This window comes from Penaeus monodon, chromosome 31, assembly GCF_015228065.2.
Source record: "Penaeus monodon isolate SGIC_2016 chromosome 31, NSTDA_Pmon_1, whole genome shotgun sequence".
Taxonomy (NCBI): domain Eukaryota; kingdom Metazoa; phylum Arthropoda; class Malacostraca; order Decapoda; family Penaeidae; genus Penaeus; species Penaeus monodon.
This window is the reverse complement of record NC_051416.1, coordinates 32,359,954-32,360,195: the sequence shown is the minus strand read 5'-3', so window position 1 is coordinate 32,360,195 and position 242 is coordinate 32,359,954. Positions and strand designations below refer to the sequence as shown.

Genomic DNA, 242 nt, shown 5'->3' with positions numbered 1-242 from the left:
AGATAATAAAAAAAATAACAAACATGACTTTCAGTTTCACAATTATTGACCTCCCAAATCCCAAAAGGTCCAAAATTAATTAAATTCATTAATCCATTATTATAAAAAACCGGCATTAAAAAAATTAAAGGAAAAGTAACAGGCAAAATGGGCATTTAAAACGGTCTTTGAGAATGCTTCTGTAGGGGGAATACTGCTGGGGGGTGTGTTCGAGTTGTGGGTCGGAAAAAATTTTCTCACTT

The 242-nt window shown here is 33.1% G+C and overlaps 1 pseudogene; it reads right to left on the bottom strand.

Annotated features, from left to right (window-relative positions):
- The window catches only part of LOC119592956, an 18,136-nt pseudogene that overhangs the window by 17,429 nt on the left and 465 nt on the right, over positions 1–242 (bottom strand).